Source organism: Anser anser, assembly GCF_964211835.1.
Source record: "Anser anser genome assembly, chromosome: 5".
NCBI lineage: Eukaryota > Metazoa > Chordata > Aves > Anseriformes > Anatidae > Anser > Anser anser.
In genome coordinates, this window is record NC_139725.1 from 58,730,707 (window position 1) to 58,753,129 (window position 22,423).

Below are 22,423 nucleotides of genomic sequence, written 5' to 3' on the forward strand. Positions count from 1 at the left end.
TGCACAAAAGCATTAGCTAAACTGTTGGTGGTTTTCTTTCACATCCTATTTATTCTTCCCTCTAACTCTCTAAACAGAATGTTTTGTTTTGTATTTTTCTTGGAGGAATTTATATCAACACCCTCCCTTCCCAAAAATACTGTTTTTATCCGTGATTAAGAACATATGTCTGGTACACCCAATCCTATTGCAGAGTTACAGCTTAATTGTTCTTTTGCAGTAGAGCAGAGAATATGATTTTAAGTATCAGCTCTGTTTCATAATTCAAGGAATGGACTTGCTTAGCAAACCTGGGTAAACAAAACCAGTTATTTCTTCTTGGTTATTATTTTAAATGAGACAGATGTATACATATAGTTATTTATTAGTAGCCAGGTCTTTTGTCTACTGAAATGCATGGCTATACATTGGATGAGTGTTGTATATCATACATGTACATCTATGGTTTACACATACATCCGTGTTATACATGTTTGCTTTTGCATAACTAAAGCTGGACCCTTGCTCCTTAGACACATTAAGAATTGCAGATATTCTTATGTTGCATCATGCTAGAGTCTTATATTCCCCAACCTTTCCCCATCCAAACATTTAAAAGCTGCAGGTCGGATCTCAATATTACTGAGAAAAATCAGAACTGACAAATTGCTCATAAAAATGCAATGGATGTTTATTCTCTCCCTGGAAAGATGAAACCACAAAATCTCAGAGGCCATGGCAACAGGAATACATATGGGAGAAGGATTTACAGAGGTCTGAGAGCCCTCACCTGCTGTAGCTGAGATAGTCAGGGACAATGAAGATGTTATCTCCTGGGGCTAAGCTGGAGACCTGTCCCAGTCCACGACTGTAGAGATTTCTGTCAAGTTTTGCATTCAGGGCCACCCTCTGACAGGCCTTTAAAAGACACCATAAATTCAAACACCAAATTTCTGCCTTTACCCTAATTAGTGTGCCTTTATCAATCAAATTTCTTGCTTTGTAATTGGCTGTGCTCCTCCTGGCTAATTAATTTGCCCTACAACAAGCTGAGGACAATTCCATGGCATCACACCCACTGGCTACTGCAGAAGGGGGTGGGAGACCAATGCCAGATGTGAATTTGTGGTGTTTGCTCCCCACTTTGGATGTTTCTCCTTTGCTCTTGGCACAAAACTGAATTTTAATTCAGAGCACCTCAGTCTGGAGTATTAAATCCCTATACAATTGAGGGAAAATGGGCGTTTTGTTGCAAGAAGTCAAATCAGAGCCCAAAGCAGGGCATGCCTCCCATAAGACTGATGCTTATCTCAGCTCTCCAGAGACCACAGCTGTATTCCTGAAGAGCTAGAGGCTATAATATCTTGGTAGCAAGTGCTGCATGGTTGCATGTTTTTTTTTTTTTAATTTATTTTTATTTATTTATTTATTTCCAGCAAGAGGGTCAAAGGATGCAAGGAAAAGCACTTTCCAGGGGACAGGGGGACTTGTCTGAGTGTATGGCTGGAAGGAAGGATGCAGTGGGCAGTGGGAGAGATGGAGCTGTTAATCCTCCTATTTTCTGAGTGTCTTTGCACTTTCTCTATTTCAGAAGCCAAGCACTGAGTTTCTGATCAGCTTTCCTGAGCTCAAAAGCCTTATCTGCTCCTGAGACCCCCATGTAAGGGAAGGCCTGGGCATTTCCACTGTGGGACCCTAGCCAGTCTGGGGTCCTGCCGCGCACCCCAGCCAGACACAGACCCCAGGCGCACCACCATCTGCTTAACAGTGAGAAAGGCCTTGATTGCGCAGCTCCAGTGCCTGCATCAAGCAGAGCCAAGTCTTGCAGGTGTCTGCATAGGAGTGAATCTCCCTCTATGCAGCACGCTGCAGACATGATGGGAGTTTTGCTTGAGGGAAGACTTCAGGAGCAAACCTTAACCTGATATCGAGGCTGGAGAGCAAACTCAGGCATAGTGACTGTGGGGTATGAAAGCTTCAGCTGGAAGGGTGAAAGTGTCCTGGAGACAGGCAGCCACCTTGGCAGTTTGCACATCCCTTGACAGGGGACAGCATGGGGACATTGGGGAAATAAGCAGCTGCCACCGAGAACGTGTGAGGTGGGGTGAGATTTGAGCAAGAGCACCATGCTCCTCGGACCAGCTTCAGGATGGATTCACCTTCCTCACAAGGAGCTGGAAAAGAAGTTGGAGAAATCTACTATTTCAGAAGACTTAGGGAGATGGGAGAAATACCTGTTTGCTGCTGTGGCTGTGCAGCTTTACCTCTCTGAAGGCAGCAGCAGCAGAGCTGCCTGCTTTTGCATATGACAAGGGAGAGGGGTGATGGAGGGAAGGAATATGGCCATCACCTTGGTGATGTATCCCCCATGTACCACTTTAGAGTTAGAATGCCTGTCCAGGTGCCAAGGAAAAGGAATAATTTAATTACTCCTGCCTTAGCTGCAAGCACAATGAATCTACCTATTATTCTTAAAGGGGGCATCTAATTCAACAAGACAGGAGCCAGGGAAGAGAGGAAACAGCACCAAATATACACGGCAGAAACTTGCATATGACTTTGAGGAGTTGATTGCATGGCTGTGGAGAGCACTGTAGGCTCATTAACCTCTTATCTCTCTGCTTCTCCACAAAGACCTTTTGTATCCCCCTCCCTGTGCCTGCAATTGTCCCAGGCTCCCCAAGGAACTGGGTGAACTCCACTTGATTACAGCCTGGTGCTGGTTCAGCCTGCTCTGCCCATGCCACATCCCTTGGAAAGAGGTCATGCGAAATCAGATAGAGAGGGGCAAGCCAAGATGCTGTGAATAAACTTGGCACTGTCTGTCAGCCTCACTTTGATATGTCTGTGTTTCCTTTTCTCTTTCAAGCAAGTCTTCCTGGAGTCTGAATGTTGTGTCGTATGGTAACAGCATTTTGCCCTAAAACAGGACCATGCACCTTATAAACAATGGGCTTTGTGTCAAGATCTTTGAAAAAGCTGAAATCCCTTAAACTCTCAGAATAAGGCTTGCAGCATTTGGCTGTAGAACACAAATACACCTAAACCACTGTATGCAGACTGTTGTCATTATAAAGGTTAATATACATGTCTTAAGTCTTTTATTTTTTTATTTTTAGATGCTCATAACTCAGCAGTGGGAGTTTATTTTTCATAGATCTTGCCCAAGTAGGGTGTCAAGCTTATTTTATTACATTTCTGAGAATCAGAATGTGTAAATAAAAGAAGGAAAAATCCTGACACTGCTGAGGCCATTTGGCTTCTGGGGTTTTAAATATTAGAGTGGTATATGAAATTTTCTTCTGAGTACATCCAGCATTATTTTCATGACGGCCCCCTAAGAGTTCTATTTCTATTCGGTTTTGTCAGACAGGATGGCATGAGAAAAAAATTCTGATCTGCCATATACACTTCAGGAAAACTGAATGAGATACAAGAGAGAGAAGATGGGAAATACACAATGACTTCTCTGGGTATTTTTTTTTCTTGTTTCTCATCAACAAATTATGGAATTTTGACCAGCTCATTTATTGCATTAAAAAGGCCTTTTAAAACTTTTAAGTATCCAAGGGACTGCAATAACACTAAAAAATCTTACACAATAGTAGACAGAAAAATGGAAAAGAGCTTTTAATACAGAATCATACAAAGCCAATGGACTGTGCACAAAAAGACATTTCAGCATGAAGACACTGTCCATCACTGGGGCATTCAGCCCTCCGGCTTTTTTGTTCTGATGACAGCTCCAGTGAAATCGGGGCTTTTGGGAGTCTGTGATTTTCAGCATTGACTCCATCAGAGCCACGGTTCAGCTGCTGAAGGCTTGAGGCTAATGGGAGTGAGAGGTGAGCAGATAAAGCGAGAAGGTATCGGTTGGCTGGGAGGATTAAACCAGCCAGAAGGAGGAGTTCAAAGCATCTCTTTCCACGTACTGAATGATTTGGGATAGCAGAAGCAGAGGACCAACGGGGTGGTACGGGGTGTAGGGCTGGCCAAGGGGAGTGGAGCTGAGGGTCATCAATGTCTAGAAGACCAGCAGAGATGTTCCTGGTCCTGGCACAGCATCTGTCCCATGGTAGCTAGGTACAAGCTTCATTTCCTGCCCAACATTAGTTAATTGTTAGTTAGTAGTTAATTATAGCAGAGGTTTGCCCATTTTAGGCAAGTCCATCCCAAGCTTGATGCTGTTCAGTCACCATGCTAACACCCAGTATAAGTGGTGATCTTAAACTTGTATGCTTTTCTCAGGTACAGCTTCTCTCTTCTCTCTTTTCATACTGTGATGACCTTACATTTTTAATGAAACTACGAACAAGCATAAATGCTTTGCTAGAGGGGCTGAGGGTCTGTTTGTTTTTTTTTCTTTTTTTTTTTTTAGCAGTGAAAAATGCACATGGAGCTTTGAAAATGTCCACATTTCCCCTTGCAAAGTCAGGCTCAGGTCAGCTTCTCTTTTCTCATGATGTCCTTTACATCAAATGAACAGCTTCATCTTCTCTGAGCTCTGTGAACTCATCGCGAATACGCACGTGAACTTGCTCAGCTACATCAGGAAAATAAGACCTTTGGGTGGAGTGACAAAAATGGTGAGGTCACAGAGAGCTTTGGTCATCAAATCCATGTAGTCAATCAAACGCTGGACTTGGAAAGGCTTATGGGAATGATGCGCTGATAAAAATGGGGAAGGAGGGAGTGGGAGTGCAAGTGGGGAGGAAAGAATTGATTTATGATGAAGCCAAGGCAGCTGATCTGAAAGAGATAATTATTCTTCTATAACTGGCCAGGGAATGGGAGAGCCATTATGTGGATGAATGGAGACAGCAGAAGCAATTTGTCAGCCTGACTTGTTTGAGTGAGTAACTTCAATTCCTCCTTGTCTTCTTCTAAGTGATTTTTCTTTCATTGTCACATAGGAATGTATTTTACATTTCAAAATCTTCTGATGCTTGCCTGAGTGAGGGAAGAGAAAAAGGAGGACTTTTTCATGAATATCTGCCATGTTTTTTTTTGCAGCTGTGCCCACTGGCACTACTGAGACTGCATGCACACTGTGTCAGCAGTTCCCAGTTTCAGGGGATTTCAGATTTTGCTGGAAAACATCCCTTCCCAGTTAAAATTTGGAATTCAAAGGACTCAGCCCAGGAGCACAATGTTTCATCTCTCTTTTTCCATGGGTATTACTTATTCATATTTATTGGATTGAAGTGTTCAATTTTTTTTTTCTAAAGCTTCCACTTTACAAACCTAAAGCCATGTAGCTCTCATGCACTCTGAAATGGTTGGGGTTTTTGTTGTTGTTGTCATTTTGTTTGTTTGTTTGTTTGTTTGTTTTGTTTCTTGGTTGGTTTATTTATTTATTATTTTTTCTGAGGTTTGATTGTGGGAACAGTTTGTACATATTCTACAGTGCTAAGTTCTTCCACTTTAAGAAACGAAAGCCAGCTCTAAGATGAGGAAATAAAGCCAGGCATGGGATGGAGGTTAAGCATAGGAAGAAGTCCCCCAGCTCTGCATCTGAACACCCATGTCCCACTGCACTACCCCTGACAGCAGCCAGCCCCAAAGATACTTATTTTTCTTCTAACTTTAATTTGCCTGTTGTTCATGAAAATGCTTGTTCAGAGGAGACATTAACAACTCATCAGCGTGTTGTCTCTTGTATGCTGAAGGCCTTTGAGGACTCAAAAGCAGTTTTTCCCCATGGTTGATGGCTCTTCCGTTCCGTTCCATTCCACTCTACTCTACTCTACTCTATCCATATTCTATTCTATAATATTCTATGCCATGCCATGCCATGCCATGGTATAAAAGTCCAGACAGTGACCCTTTCCAAGTTGTGTTTTAGAAGAAAAAAGAGAACTCTGTTCTGCTCTTTGAATAGAAGAAGCCCTCAGGAAAATTCTCTGGCATCTGGAGCCCAAGCCAGTAGCCCCAGCAGAGCATGGGAAAGGGGATTTAGTATTTGTCCTTTTCCTCATTGTTTCCTTATTGCCAGGTTCAAGGTAGCTGCCTGCTCGGAGTCTTGGTTGCTTTGAACCTTCCTCTGAGAGGCCTTACCATCCCCAGGTACCACAGAGGGCTCTGTGGTCCTCTCGCCTGTGGACACCAAGCATATAAAAGCTATCCACTGCACTGCTTGATTTTTCACTGCTTCAGTCTTTTATTGACTTTGGGATTAGTGGGAATTTTAAGAGTACGTGAAGCTGTGGCAGCTTTTGGAAAATGTTCTGTCTGGTGTGATCCTGGCTGGAAGCAAGGGCAGAGCCTCTGGAGACAGCACACAGCTGTGCTGCAGAGCTGCTTTCCAGGGACCCCAAAGAGGAACCATGAGTGCTTTCTTCTGAAAAAGAAAGGCACTTGTAATGCCTACTCCTTGTTACACTCTTAAATTCAGCTCTGGATTTAGCCAGTTCTCAAAGAATAACCATTCCATGTCCCTGTGAATCTTGTTAAGGAACTTGGCAAGAACCCAAGACTGGGTGCTCTTATGTTTTCCTTAGGAGGCTGTAGCCAAGCTCATGAACACCCTATTCTGCCCTCAGACACATTTGCAAGTCCCCCTTAGAGACACTGACCACAAGTCCCTGGAGAGAAACAGGCAATTTTAGGGAGAGAGCGATTCATCTGACCTGCTCTGGGCACCTACCTTATGACTAAATAAATTGCATCCTCAAAATGCCCTTTTCTTTCCACTGGCTAGGAAAGGTGACAAGCTCAGGTGCGTCTGGATTACCTGGACATACCTGATGCAACTTCTCCAAGACTTCAGAGTTTCTCTGCTACCTTTCCTGCAGGAGTTTGGGAAGATACAACAGGAAAACTGATGCAAGGCTCTGTCACCTTCTGTCCTTCAGGCAGAGGAGTGGCGAAGTGGTTTGTGTGACTTGCTTGGTCCCCAGGCTGCTGTTTAGATAAGTCACGTTTCTTGTATCTCTTGCTTGGATGAGCTTATAAGTGCAAATACTTGCAACTTCAAATGTGTCCATTCATTATTGAGTAGGAAAGGGCAACAGAGGGCTTCTGTCAGAGGACAGAAATTATAAAAGAAGCCATAAGTGATGTTGGTAAAAAACAAGCTGTTACCAGAGGAAGAAAGGGGGTATAAAGAAGGCAAAACCTCTTCATTTATTCCTCTGAGACACAATTAAAACCTCACTGAAGATTTTTGGGAAGGACCATGTTCTCCCTTCTGTTTCATGCACCACACTCAAAACGAATTATGACTTTGCAACAGAAGGAAGTCTTTCATCCCAGCTTTAGCTACTTGATTCAAAGCTTGAGAATAATGAACCCGCAGGACCCCATTCTGCTTTTGCACCAGCACAAGCCAGAAATATCTCGACTGCTGTCGGAAGGGTGACTGTGGTGCAAAGCCTGGTGCGAGGTGAAGGAGAGATCATGACAGCAGAATAGGGCAGATCCGTGCAAATTCAGCCATGGGTCAGGGTGAGACCAGCCATCTGGGGATTAGTTGGTAACGTTCAGAGTTGTTGCTGCATGCCCAGAGGGAAAGCCCTCTCTTTCAAAGAGCCAATTCATTTTTTGTGGCAGTTTGGAGTTGGCTTTTTGTTTTTTTCTTTGCCCCCAAAACTCAGAATTGTGGTGCAAAGAAGCTGCTAGAGGTGGCATGTGATTTATAAAGAATTAGCATCTCCTTCAGGTCAGGATATATAATAAGATACTTGGAAATCAAAAGCCAGCTTTATATAGCAGATTCTTTTCATTCTTCTCCATCAAATGTAGAGAAGAACATTGGCCCAAGGTTTGTAAAGGCTCAGATAACCCACGAAAAATGGGAAGTACCTTTCTTCAGCTGAAAGAGTTCCTCTTTGTCAACTGAAATGCACTTTTATTTAATCTATTTAACAGATGAGCTCCCAGGGCAGCCTACAAATGCAAACAGCAACCACAGAGCTTACGTCTGGAAGCCGTAAGACAGTCTTTCTCTCCCTTTGATAAGACTGACATAACCCATCCTCGGCTTGAAATAATCATCATTGTGTCTCTAAACAGTCAGGGGCTGGAGAGTTTAAAATTCCCTGGATGGAGATGAAGTTTCCCATTCACTATAGGAGTTAATCTTTTTTTTTATTAGGGAAGTTAATGTGATATTGATTTTGTGCGGGGGAAAAAATATACTGCCATATTGCGAAACATGCGAAGGGCGAAGAGGGTTGACAAAAGGAGATTAATACTTTTTATTCATTTTGAGAACATTCCCAGCAAATCTGTAATTGCCCAACACGTGAAGCTCTTTCTGTGAGGTTAAACATTTTACACTGTTCTTCTTGCAGCTACAAGTCTCTTTCTTTCCCTTTCTGAACACATACGTAAGAGAAGGGTAATATTATTCCTTGCTATGAAGTGTTGCAGTTAGGTAGCAGCTGTGATGGTATCAGCCAATATGTTGCTTTTAATGATCTCACTCATACATTATGAATGAGGAATGTGAAAGGCAGGAAAACACAGCGTACATAATCTTTAACTGTTCAGCTGCTAAAGAGCTTTCTGCATGAAAGTTACAGTCCCTCTGACTTTCTGGTTTGCAGGAACAACTTGGCATCGTGCTCGGCGTTAGATCAATGTGAAACGGAGATGTGGTCGAACTGCAAGCCGTGTTAATAGGTTGTCATGAGTTCAGAAAAAAATCCTGCCTTTAGGTTCAGTTCGCTTTGTTCCACCCCAGTAAAATTAACCTGTTAATTTCAAAGCAGTCATTTTGCCTACCAGGGGACAAGCCATGAGTTTGGATGCAAGAGTTTAACAGATGGTGGGTCTTTGGGGTGCACTGCTTAGTCTGCAGCCCCATTTTGAGATGACACCAGAAAGGCTCCATTTCATGGCCCTCAGAGCAGACACCAGCTCTTCATTACTCAGGGCTGGATTAACCTTGCTGGGGCTACTGAAACACCCAGCCTGACCGGCAAGGCCAGGTGGACATCTGAAGAGGCACTGGGGCAGCCTGGCCTATCCACGCCGCAGGGACTCCTCAGCCCCACGTTCTCTGCTCACCCAGGTGCCACTTTGCCTGGCAGACACACAACATCTCCTCTCACCACTCAGGCTGTCACCTTCACCCTCTTTTTCCTTTCCATCAGTTATTTCCCTCTTTGCGCTGGAGAATCAGGAGCTGGCTGTAAAGACATCCTGTAGGATGCTCCAGGCAGCTGTGTGTGACCATCTGCTTTTTCCTCTTACACCAAAAGGACTGATATTTTAGCCCTGAGCCCCCAGAGATGAGAATCAGTTGCAAACTTCTATAATGCTGCAGGAAGCTGCTGCATCTTACACCCTGTCCTTCCTACGTGATTATTGCCCACCCCTGTGCAGGAGCCAGTCGCGAGCACTGAGGACTAAATTACCAGCTGATGACCTTTCTTCTTCCTACAAGAGGTTTTGTTGCTACATTAAGGACATTCCCAATTTACCTTACTGGAAATTAGTCTCTTTCCTTCTTTCCCCCTTAGTAGTCCACTAAACATATTGCAATATATCCCCTTTCCTTCATAGAGGATTGCAACATTCCCCTTGCTCGATGAAGGATTTGGAAGATTCTTGCTCATTTATTTTCACTGCATAATAAAGGCTTCCTCCAATTTGGGGGCTGATGGGATCAGAGAACAGGGGGCACAGGTCTCATTCCTGTACTTCTCTCAGATACTTCAGCCAAGGGCAGTGGAGGTGAATACAGCAGAGAAGGAAGAGAGAAAAAGTGACCCCACCAAGGAAAAAAGAGTCTTGGAAAATCTTTCTGCAGCTTTTGAATCTGAATATTCTTTGTGCACGCTTATGTAAAATCAATGCAGGAATCACAGGGAGAAAAGGTGCAAGTAGTTCATTGCAGGAAATGAAACTAGATTTTAATTTCTCTTGCTAATTTTAGGATACCATCACTCTAGATGCATTTCTGGATTATATTTATATGCAAATGTTTTAATAGGGATGATATATTGGGAGAGGAATTTTCACTGCCCTACTGACACACACGAAAAATGAATATTTACATCTGCTTCAGGAGTCAGTCTGTGCATGGAGGGCAGCCAGGAGGAGAATCTCAGAAATGTTGATTTTATCCCTTACAGGCAGGTATGCTGAGCCGCTCCTGTCTTCACAGCATGGCACCCACTCAAGAAGAAGAAGAAAAAAATAATGCAATCACCTCACTGCAGGGTTCCCTTGTTCTTGGCATGAGGATTACTGAAGACAGGACGGGAAGCACAATGTGCAAAGGAAGAAGGGCAGAAAAGCATCCCACTGCTCCTCATGAGCGCTGCATGCGCCGGTAGAGCATTCTCATACACCATGTGAACACCTAAAGTAATAAATGGTACAGCTGGCTGCTTGCACATGGCTGGGGGGATTGCTACACGGCTTATTTGTGCCATTTGTGTCAGCTGCATCCTCTTGGACCTTGCCCCACTGATAACACCTTGTGTCAGACTGCAGCCTCCCTCCCACCAGCCACTTGTGCTGAGCCACTTGTGCTGAGCCTATAGGGATGCCCTCACCTTGGGCATCTTCAGAGAGCTGCTGCTGCTAGGCTTCACCTGGGCTGGGGGAGTGAGAGCCTCGCTGGCCTCTGTGTGGCTGTAGGTGCACGTTTGCTGGGGAGATGTGTCCAGGTGGGTATCCGTAAGAGGGGGGTATGGGGAGGGGTACTTGCCCCCAACTCCTGCAGCCACTATCAGGTGGACCTGCTGGAAATGAGCTCCTCCATGGGCAGCCCTGGTAGGCTGGGACAGGGGCACCTCAGCTGGGGTTTGCTTGGGCAAGTGGCTCCACATCATCCTGGTGCCCTGCTCGCAGCATGGGCAGACTATAGGACTCCACACCAAGCCAGGTCCGGTCCTTCCACAGAGGCAGAAACAGTCAGAGATGGCTCCACTGGGGATATCTGGCATCCAGAATTTCTTTTGAGGTCGCCTCTGAAAGTCAGAGCATGTAAGTTTAGGGCTACGCCTTAAAGAAATCCAGATTTGGCAATAGCACCCGCTCCGTCCTCCTTCAGGCTCCTTGCAGACATGTCGCCTTACGGTCAGTGGCTGTGATCCAAGGCTGGACATGATGAACTGTGACTGTCCTTCCTATTCCTCTTCATTCTTCTTCACATTTTTTGTTTGTAAATCAATTCTCTCTGCCTTTCATTTACGATTTTAAGTGAGAAAATGCCTAACTTGTTTATAAATTCATTTGCTTACACTTTGGTTTCCCATTTTCTGCTTCTGTTTATTTAATGTCTATGACTTCCACAAATATGACCACCTGTAGACAAGAGGCTTTGTGTTCTAAGTCAGATTTTGACACCTTAACCTGCATTTTTTACGCCCTTCACTAAATACTGTTGTAGTTAGATGCCTGCAAAGAGAGGCATTTGCCTACTTGTAGGCACCGTGCTAATATTTACATATCGGGAACACAGCAATGTTTATTTTCTCTTGAGAAAAAACTATTTTAAGATCTTTAAGTGAAAGACACAGGACCAGGAAGGACGACTTTGCGTCCCTCTGCGTACCGTCCTAAGCGCTGTCCCCCAGGAGGCTGGGCAGTGTGGACCTCTTCACCCTCCTCTGCAGCCTTCTTGGAGTGTAATGCCCTAATAATTTGATCAAGAAGAAAAAAAAAAAGAAAGTTTGATGAAATTTTCTCATTACTAGTAGTTATCGGTGGGCTCTTTTGATGGCTGCAGCACATTACAGTTCATCTCTGCCGTTTACTTATGGCATTATCTTACTTTCACTTCTCCTTCACGGGGAAAATAAAATATTTTGTTAGGCTGACAGATGAGGATTCATCCTCTGTTCTTTCAGTAATTTGGAAAATGAAAATATACTGCTCACAGGGTGGTGGGTTTTTTTGGACAGATCTATATTTTATCCTTTCATGTCAGAAGCGAGACAGATTAATGGCTTCTGGAATTTATTTCCAATGCTGATTTTGTTTCCAAAGTTTCAAGAGCGACGAGACAGATCCGCAGTCCTCTCTCCACTGGGAGAAGGAAGTGGCATCTGTTCCTGCTTTGTCCTCAGAGCTGCCAGCGAGGGTGTCTGGATCAACCATCCATCCTCTGCCAGCGCATCCAGTCAGCTGGCAAAGCGGGCCAGAGAGCCCTTTTCTGCCGATGTAAATGAGAATTGGCCTGAAGTGCTCTAATACATGGGAAGGAGCCAATAGTCCCTCAGTTTGCTGAGGGAACAAAAGAGTTTTAAATCATCTTTGTTCTCCTCGTTCTTGGGTCTTGTGCTAAGCAAAGCTCAGCTGGACTTAAAAGACCTTGGCTTCCTGCTCTGGCTGTTACTCTGATTTCTGTTGCGCTGGCTGTCCCAATGCCGAGATACACAGCAGGTACGCGCAGCTAGTTGCTTTCTGTCCTAAATGGTATTGAAATGCTAGGCTTCACATGTGGCCCCGCTACCTTACAAGTGAGCTACTGCTTCTGCCTGGTCCCACTGCGAGCCAGAAGATCTGTGCTGCAGTTCCTCGGTCCTTCTATGAATGTTTTGATCAGCCCCAGCTTTCTGGAAGGCACTTTTTACGTCTTTCTGGACGTTGCTGATCCAGGATGGTGGTTTGCCAGTTACAGGCAGCACAGGGTAGTCATAATCCAAAGAGAGCCAGAAATACAGAGGGTTTGCACAGGGCAGCTCTCCCAGAGCCTCAGCCAGGAGAGACCTGAGCACGAGGCAGCACGGGGGGATGAAGGCAAGGGCCAAAGAAGCTGCTGGCTGCATCAGCTGCTGTTTCACCCTCGCCTCCCCGCTGACTACAATATGCCACTGAAGCCAAATCAGATCAGCATGGTGCTTGCTCTGATGCAATTTTCAGTGTGAACTGGAGCGGGAAGAATAGCATATCTGAACTCCAGAAGAAACCGTTCACACACTGGCTTTCTGACACAACAGATGCCCAAGCCTCCCTCCCTCCCACAGCAATTTCTGCTTCTCTCCATAGCTTGTTGCTGAGCTGGAGCATATTTTATAATCCAGATTTGATTTAAGCTCTTTGGGTGATGGTGAATTCACAACCTACTGATCTAAATTGTTCTAATTAACTAAATGGTTAAGAATTTTCTGATTTATCCCTTATCTGAATTTATCTGTCTTCAGCTTCTAGCTGCAAAATCTTATTATGCCGATGTCAACGAGATTAAGGTTTCCCCTCCATGCAGGTACACAGGGTGGCATTAATCTGTCCAGTCTGAGACATCTGCAGTGTACATCTATATCTGCACTAATCGTTGGTGCAACTTGTATGGTCAAAGGAGAGAAGCGGAGCCTAACACAATGCAAATTACCTCCCTTAAAATGCCAAGTACAGATCAGGTGAATTATCCTGCAGAATTGGTGATTTCTGGTAATTTCCTTTTTCTTTCAAGCTCGACGTCCAGCCCATCTGTAGACGTCAATATTTAAGGGAGGTGAACCTCCACAGCCTAGAAGTAGTCACCGCTTCATCTAGTGAAGCTATTTGGACTGAGTTATTGTTAAAGCTGCTGAGGAAAAACCCCTTTATGAAACTGATAGAAATGCCAGGCCTTGAGCATACTTTTTAGGAAGATTCAGCTCTGTTCTTCACTCTGTACCGGCAAATGCTGGTTGGTGGCTGGAAATTACTTTCATCTCACTGCAAAGAGACAGTGCCATGTCTATTTGTCACTTTGGTCCCATTTCAGCTTTCAGGGTTTATGCATGTGCAAATTATACCTGTTTCCAGCTTTCAGTGTTTGAGTTACCTGGAATTTATCTTGCTTCCCTGCAAATAGATTACACAGAAGAAAGAGTGTTGATTTTAAAACTGAGGAAACAGTGGGGTAGTATTTCCTTTCCTTCATCTGATCTGATTTAGAAATTATTTCTACCTCAGCCATGGAAGAGAATAGACTGTCGGTGTTACATCCAAAGAGAGTTCAAAGCCTGTTTTTAACTATATGGAGAAATGGGTTAAAATCAATATGATTCAGCTTTAATTGATTTCCTATAGGGAAGAGTCTGCCTTATAATATCTGAAAGCCATTAGTCAATGTCTCTTTGAAGTATTAAATTTATTATGAAAACCCTAAAGATATTCTATTTTAAATCCATGGAAGCTTATGTGCTTACTGGATTATAGCTGCGTATTAAATCTAACACTCACCATCTAATGGATCACAGCAGCATTTTCACACTGCTATCGTTGCTCTGAATCTCTTCTTGGTCCTGCACGCTCACACAAAAGGTACCTATAAAATGCCTTTCTGGCATTATGCCCACTTAATTACCATCCTGGGGATTATAATAATGGGAACAAGGGGATCTCCTTGGAGAGTACAAGGTCCATGTGATAGCTTCTTTCCGTCCTTTAATGTTTAGGACCTTCCTCCGGATGCTCCAGGTACTGGCTTGGGTTGTTAGCGTGGTTTGTTGTGCTTGTGTATGTGCCTAGCCGTGGGATTTTCTGTCCCTGCATGATGTTTATATTTACCATGCCTCACACCAGCAAAAGTGTGACTCGGTGAACGTCCCTCACCTCCGCTGTGCTACAGCACGAAGCACAGAGCGTCTCAGCTTGTGGCTGCAGGCTACATGCACTGATTAAACCCACTGAGCGTAAGTAGCCCTGACAGCTCTATCAGTGGGATGTTTTATGGGGCTCCAGCCAACCCAGCACAGCAGATAACCACTGGGATTTCTGCCCGGTGCTCATGCACCGCTGCTGGCTTTGCAAAGCACGTGCAAAGCACAGACACTGGCACGGAGGCTGATGGAGGGGCAGGAAGGTCTAATGCTGAAATCACGCTTCAGAAAGGGGGGAGGCAGGGGGCAGCACGTTGATGAGACCTGAGCTTGCAGAGGGGGAAGGGGGAAGGAGTCAGGACAGCTTTTTCTCAAGCACAATGATCTTGGTAGTCAAAGACAGCATTGGCACCATGGGACCTGGGACACTGGGACACTGCTGTGGCCCCTGACTGGCCGCAGGTCCTGGCTTTCCTGGGTGGGAGCCACCCTCTGTCTCTCTTTGGCAGAAAACCTGTGAGAAACAATCCAGTAAGAGCAAGGCTCATGTGTTACCTTATTTTATCAGATTCTCAGCCAAGATTTCTCCTGGTGGCAGGGAAAAAACTTTTGTAGTAAATAAAAACACTGCATTTCAAAAGCTCCTACAGGGTGTATCTGCAGATATTTATTCTGAGGAAACATGCCCAGGTCCATTAACAGAGAAAACAATTTATTCCCAAGAAATAAAACTACTGAAAGATGAAAAATTAATTTAGATCAGGGGCTTTGTGTCAAATAGATTGCCTGTTTATGAGCTAGAAACAACGTTTTTTTCTCTTCATCCTTTTAAAACTTCTTTATCAATGTTCTGAATGGTTAGAGCTTTGGCAGTTCTAGTTCATGAACTGCGGAATTAGGTTTTAATTCCTTGTCTTACCTTAACATCTTTAATAAATCAGATTTTCATCTCCTATTTTTTTTTTTTTGGAGGGGGGAAGGCAAGTGAAGTTATAGGAAACGTTCAGAGCTATGCAAGAGGAACCAGTTTCAGTGTGGAATGAGCTGGGCACACTCAGGCCCAAGGAATAAATTCACTTTCTAATTACTTGCAATTTTTGCCCCATGGAACATTCAAAGTGGGAATTTCTGCCACAGTATCAGAAACAGGGCATTTCCCACGTGAATGTAGATGCCTGAACGCAATTCCCTCCTTCCCACTTCAGTGAGAGTGGAGCTTGCCCAGCACCATGGGGAACTGAGCTGCTTGTGCATTGCAGCAGTGCAGAGCTGGGGGTGTAAAGAAGGTGATGCCCTCTGATGGGACAGAGTTTGGGCTGCTAAATCCAAAGCTATTAGCTATGGACAAGCTATGGACATGCAAGCTGCAGGCTGCAGAAGTATGGAAGTTTGGGTGTACCCAGAGAGAAACCCACTGTCTGCACGCTCTGCCCCTCGCCCTTTCCTGAGTACCTGCTGTTGGTCGCTGGTGCAAACGTGGCGTTGGGTGAAACAAGCCCTTGGTCTGAGCAAAAGGGTCCTCCCAAGGCTTTAACGTACTCTTGGAGATGTGGCTCCTACACCAGTCTGAGTATTGCAAGAGCTTGTTCTCCTCGTTAGTCTAAATACAGATCTAAAATTTTCTCACCTCTAGTTTTGCTCCTTTTCAGGAATATTTTCTGCCACAATTTTCAAACTAATGTGGAATTGGAGATGGGCTGATGCTACTCCAGGAAAGGCAGTGTGGCTGCATTAAGAGCATCAGGCTACAGAGTGGTACACCAGCATCACCAGGCTGAAAGGTTGGATTCTCACAGTCACATGTGGAAAAATAAATCCCAGTAAAGGGATGCATCATTTCACTGGTGTCCTGGAGAACCAAGACATTTAATAAGGGGAAAACAAACAAACAAACTCCACAGCTATTTCTCTCATCCCAAAGGCCTCTTCAGACTGTTTTTGCTCACGTACTTGGTATTTAATGAACAGAGTGCAGAAGTGGCTGTTATTCAGGAATAAAATCTGTCCCGAGTGTCAGAGAGCTTGACTACTCCCGTACAAACCAGTCCATCCATTTGTGAGATCAGAAGTGTCACATCGGGAGTGTACGGGGCTCCGGATGAAGAGCAGGGAAGTAATTTTGCCCAGACAGGACAAGTCTGCTGATCATTACTTGCTCTTGTTTAAAAGGCTGCAGTTGTCCAATCAGGGCAGAAGCAGCAGCACCCCAAGAAGCGTCTGCAGCAATCACGTCTTGATGAAAAGTGCTTACAAAATCATCAAATGAAGAAAAATGTGCACGAGTTCTGCAGCCTGGAGGGCTCATCCCTCCTCTTAGTTTGCTGTTTGAAGTAAGTTTTGAAAGTTTTTGCAGTTATTTCAGAACAAATGAAATGATTGTTTTCATTTTAGGAGTGGATCTTTTTATGCTTTTAAGATTAAATCCAGGCAAATTTTGAACTGAACTATAACTTCAAACTGTAAAAGTCAATAGTTTGCATTTTAAACACATCAAGACAAAACATTATAATTTATTTAATCCCCAAAGTTCTCTTCTGCAGGTCAATGGGGCTCATTCTTGTATATTAAAATGATTTTGTATATTCAAAATGAATGTACAAGTAATTTGTCTGATACAAAGAGATTTTAGTAATACGGTATTTGCCTGAAAATTCTTCTCCACTAGTTAAATAAAGGCTTTTTAATAGTGAATGGAAGATAGGGCTATTCCCTAAAGCCAAAATACTTTTATATATGTATGTAGGCAGTGGTTCACTAGGTCAAACAACTAATTTTAATTTACTCTTGCTAAGTAGAGCAACATTTTAGGCTTTTTAATAAAGACTTATGATGAACTTTCATAGTATTATATTGAGTGTTTCCAAACCCAGTTTGCTGACTCAGCAAATTTTCTCCTTTGTTTGCAAAGTTTCCAGTAACTATTCAGACTATGAAAAGGAATGTTAAATATTATTAGGGGGTTCCGACTTTACTGTTTGTGAAAGCTTTGATGGGGTAAGAATCAAAAAGGCCGGAAATGACAAAATCTGGTGCTTATAACGGAAGAAGAAGAAAGGAGATTAAGTGTTTGGTGGGACTCAGCAAATGAGAGACTTATGGTTGGGTAAGTATTCCTGAGTCAAACATACAGAATTATCAAAATGCTGTATTTGTATTCAGACACTGTGTTTCAAGTCTGAAAAGAAAAGTGAAATGATGTGATGGGGAACTGCAAATCTCTTCCATGAGAAAAATCACTTTCTTCCATGCTTAGATGCTTTGGCAAAACAGCACATATAAATATAATACAAGAAAATAATGTATTGATTTTGCCATTAAATGTTATAACACACGCTCTGTTGTTCCAGGAAAGGTTAATTGTGTTGCCCAAAAGAGAAACATGCTATTATGTTCTAACCTATTCCTTTAAGTAATGAAAGAACATTTAAAAGGTATTACCGTAGGCCACAGCAGAGTGTAGGAGAGGCTAACTATTAACTTAGCATACATGATGAGAAACAGGCATCAGTGCTTACTGGAGGGCCAGGCTTTGCCAAACATAGTTTAAAAGACCGTTTATTTGTTAATGTGCCAAAGGCTTCATCAGCCCCCTCACTTGTCACCCATCCCTGTTTTCCTGCATACAAATGAGTTTCTTTTATTTCTCTACCTCTGTGCAGTGGTAGTAGCAGTTAAAGCAGAGCGAGGCAGAGACACTCAAGTAAATAAAAGGAACTTTGCGTTTCACCTTGGCGTGGTCAATGAATGTTGCCTGTCAATCTGTGCCATCCATTCAGTAAAGCCCTGCTGCACCCTGTGTTTGTCAGGTACTACTACCCCATGGCTACCCAGTCCAAGGCATGTCCTCTAGCCTAGCCAAATAAATCCCCTACAAGTATCTCATGGAGAGAGACAGGTCCTTGGAGAAGGCAATTCATCTGAGCGTAGATGCCTGTTTTAGACTCAGATGAATGATCCACTAGCAAAACCTCCTTTCGCCTAGAGTTTCAGCATCAAGCTTAGAACTAATTTTCAGACAGCTAGATGTAGATGACTCAGTTTGAGATTAAGATATCTAAATGTAGTTTTTTTGGTTTTTTTTTTTTGTGCAAGAACTATCTGCCCACATTACTTTTACAAGTCGTGGCATCTGTGCACAATGCCATCAGTAGAGCTGAGGAGATGAGCATGCGCTGTCGACTGCAGGGTGGGTCGAATCATAGAATATCCTGAGTCATAAGGGACCCACAGGGATCATTGAGTCCATCTCCTGGCTCCACACAGGACCACCCAAAAAACAGACCATCTGTTTGAGACTGTTGTCCAAGTGCTTCTTGAACTCCGGCAGGCTCAGTGCCATGATCACTGCCCTGGGGAGCCTTTTCCAGTGCCTGACCACCCTCTCAGTTAAGTCTTTCTCCAGACTTCACTGACTGTAAAGATAAGGGAGAAGAAAATCTGCTCAGTTCACGCATTTTAAATCAAATCAGGATATGAGTGGTTTATTGGTTTATTAATGACATAAAATTAATGACTAATCAACATATATTCAGAAACAATATTAGCAATACAACAGATAAACCACAATACGACATGCTTACACAGCAGTAATACACAACTAAAATTTTCTAAACACCTCTCTTTAACGAATCCCCCAAATTCCTGTGTCACACCCACCCCCACTGAGTTGTATGCACCCCTCAGGCCACGTGGGTTACAAACACAACCTCCCTGGAAATGTGGGTTCCCCTGCTTCACTCCCCTCCTGATGGAGGTGTGGGTGCTCCAGCTCCATGCACACCTGGGCTGCTGCAATCCCCTGCTGTGCACACCAAGAAGAAAGTCCCCATGAATTCCCTTGTATGTGCACCCCAGGTGGAGGTCTCGACCCTCAGGGCAGGTCCCTGAGGTGTCTAGAACCAGTGCATGTGCTCTGGGGTATGTGAGAGGTGCTGGGATGACTGGTGTACGTGACATGGGACCTAGGTGAGACCCACGCCTTCCTGGATAGTAGTTGGAAGTCCGATAGGATATCCTAAAGCATTTCAGTTGACATTGGAGAGCTACATCCAGATAACTGAAACCAAGCTGTGTGTTCTCTGTCCTCCTCATGTCTGCATCAGGATAGGCATTCAGATGGACTGTGATCAACCAGTCAGTCCTAGGGGCTCAGTCCCACGTTCCCATGAAAACTTCCAGATTTCATGTCTTGCTGCTTGTACCTTACACGCTTTCTGCTCCTGGACAAGTTTAATGGCTTTTTTGCCTTTAGCTAGAGTTCCTCCCTTAGTGAAATAAAACGATAGCTCTTTAGGCTCCATGCTCCAGTCCCTCCATCACCTTTATCGTTAAGTACAATTCTACTAAGAGCTGAGGAGGGAGTGATGGAGAGACAGGAGACATATCTAAGAGTGCAGGAAGCTCTGAGTGCTGAGGCATGCCCTTTCTGCAAAATTGTGAGTAGATGAATTGATTTAGATTTCAAGGAGATCAAAGCAGGCTAGCAATTAACCATTTCCAGGAATGACAGGCTGACCCCTGCAGCGTAATGCATGGGGAAGGCATTTTCACTGCCAAGCCTGATGTTTTATTCAGAGTTTGGGGTAAGAAGTGTTGATTAACTTGATAGGGTCAGATCCTGTCTCCGTGCAGTCTTGCCACCACCTTTCTCTTGGTGTCCATGTGTGAGGGAAAGCAGCATAAGGGAAAGGGGGTGTCACTAGGCTCTGCAAGAGTGGAAAGATGCGGCACTGTGAGAAGACAGCATGTCCTGACCTCCCCAAACCAAAACCCAGTTTTAAAGGGTGTCCCTTTAGCTGCTGAGATGGACATTTCTTAACAGCATCCGGGCTGAGTGTTTATTCTTCGTACCTGGGGAATTTCCCCTCTGCCTCCATGCCTTCAGCTTTCACTCCTCCTCTGTCTCAGAGCAAACCATATCTTCTAGATCTTTTCATCCATACTTCTTCAGGAATATTTACTCAATTACTGGGGGATTAGTGGTTGTCACTCACAGCAGGAACGTGCTCCTTGCAGCTCCCCACAGACACGGCTGGCAGAGGCGCATTGCAGGTTTCTCAGGAGTGAAAGGGATGAAGGAAGTCTTCTGTTTAAATAGAAACAACCCAAGACTGGGAGTTTGGCTGTATTTGAGTTTGATACTGAATGCTGTGTTATTGCCAAATCAGCCTCTTTCTCCTGTTCTTTTCAGATTGGTTTTGTTTCCGTAATGATCACATTCAAAAATACCCTTTAAATCTTTTTCAACTAAAAAAATGACTTTTTAATGACATAGAAGTTTTGATGGAACTGTTTCCATTTTCATTCCTTCTAAAAAAAGAGCTACAGCAAACTTTTTCAATTTGCGAACAGAAATTTAAATACATGACAAAAGCACAACATTTTCAATGACATTTTTCTTTCTTTTCATGTAAAAAAGATTATATATATATATGTATATACATATTTATATCTTCCCAAAGCTGCTTTTACAAAGAAATACAGAAGAAGCTCTCAAAATTGTTGCAGATGACTTTCCTTTTTCAAAGCTGGAATGAGACAGTGCTTATGGGGACTGCTGGAGCCAGTCCTTCTCTCACAGGTTCCCCACCAGGAGAGGAAGAAAGGTTGAAAAATTTACTGCGTTAACCTATGAGCTCCCCATGGAACACAACCTCTCGCTTAGTGCTGGAGTTTCCCAGAAATTCATGTATTCTGGCATATATAGGCATTTGTACAGTTCCAGACAATGGAAGAGGTAAATTACGAGGAAGTATTTTAGGAAGACTGAAACACACAAGGCAGTTCAGGGGGATAGTGCACAACCCTGGTGTTTACAGGGTTGTTTTTTTGTTTTGTTTTGTTTTTGTTTTTGTTTTTGTTTTTTTTTGTGAGACTCTAGAGTCTTTCTTGGTTTTATCTGCCACCTCTCTAACTGCTCAGTCTCCTGTAACATCTTCTACATCTTCTGCTGAATCCTTTTGGAAAAAATTTTAAATCACTTCCTTCTACTATAAGGAATTGTGGTTTGCTGTCTGCATAGTTGTCGTATCCTTCTCCTCCAAGCTCCGTGTTTTCTGACTGCTTACAGGTGTTACAGACTTGCCAATACTCAATACTAAGCCCCTGGACATCCACCAAATCCTATTGTCTGACTTCCCATTAATATCTGAAGGCATTTAATTTTATCTATTTAATCCACTTCTCTAGAGACTCATTTTTTCTCTCTGGGAGGATACTTACACACTGCAATAAAGACCCCTTTCATACTTCTTTCTTTCTTTTTACGTAATCTAAATGGATTCAGCTATCTAAGACTCTGAGGCAAAAGCATTTTCAGGAGCCTTCCCATCATTTCACACCTATCTTCAACAGTTGCCTCAAATTTGGAGCAGCTGTAACACCAAAAGCGCATGCACAATCCAGCACTGCACATTGTGCCACACCCTGGAGATCAGTGCCCTGCACCGAGGACAAATTTTCTCCCTTTTCCTTCTCACTGGTCTCCTGGTTTGGCACCCAAGGACTGCAATAGCAGGTTTATAGCCGTGGCATCTTCTGGAGTACAGGGTGCGATTCCACTTACAATTGAGCAGCTTCTACATTATTAATCCGACATCCTCTCCAGAACTTGTGCTTTAAAACACATATTTTATGCATGCTCTATATATAGGTCTTACATGCTTTCTGTGTTCCCATATTTTGCACCTTTCTGTTAAAACTCAAGTTGTTAGAGTAGGCTCATGTTAGCAAGCAAACCAGATTGCTTTGATGACTAACTGGTACTTTAATTTATTCAACAATTTTTGCATGAGACAAATATTCCTTGACCTTTTTTTATTATCTTTAATTTTAATTCTTAATCATTGCTTACCTGATTGGATACTGTTTGGCCTAGAACAGCAAGGAATTTTTTCAAGCATGTGTGATACAGGTTCATCTTCCTGCTCCTCCTGATAATACCATAAAGTTGCTTA

The 22,423-nt window shown here is 43.5% G+C and overlaps 1 long non-coding RNA gene across 1 annotated transcript; it reads left to right on the forward strand.

Annotated features, from left to right (window-relative positions):
* Positions 1-1,008: 1,008 nt before the first annotated feature.
* On the forward strand, positions 1,009-3,702 carry LOC310899788. Its single transcript, XR_014584668.1, has 2 exons — positions 1,009-1,346; positions 1,571-3,702. It is a non-coding gene; the product is annotated as an uncharacterized lncRNA (long non-coding RNA).
* The last annotated feature ends 18,721 nt before the right edge of the window (positions 3,703-22,423 follow it).